The sequence below is a fragment of the Falco cherrug genome, chromosome 4, assembly GCF_023634085.1.
Source record: "Falco cherrug isolate bFalChe1 chromosome 4, bFalChe1.pri, whole genome shotgun sequence".
Classification (NCBI taxonomy): Eukaryota; Metazoa; Chordata; class Aves; order Falconiformes; family Falconidae; genus Falco; species Falco cherrug.
This window is the reverse complement of record NC_073700.1, coordinates 27,437,569-27,437,917: the sequence shown is the minus strand read 5'-3', so window position 1 is coordinate 27,437,917 and position 349 is coordinate 27,437,569.

Sequence of the window (349 nt, the reverse complement as noted above, 5' to 3'; positions counted from 1 at the left end):
GGGCCCACAAGGAGCCTTTTGACTAAAAGCCCCGCTCTCTTAGAACATGCAAAACCAGTTTGTGAGAGACTTTGAAGGAAAAATGGGCTTTTTGTTCGGCTGTCCCATAGGCAGGCTGGGGAGGAGATGCAGTAAGCCAGGGGGAGAGGAAATACCGTGACTGAAAGGCAGGGCTCACCATGACGCTGTAAAATGGCCGCCCTGCTGCCCCTCTGTCCTCCTCCGAGCTGAGCACCAGCCCAGCACCCATAGCCGGGAGCAACGAAACAATACCCACACCATTTTAAAAAGAGAAACCAGAATGAATTAACAAATACTTCCAGCAGTTCCAATCCTGTCCCTGTTTGGG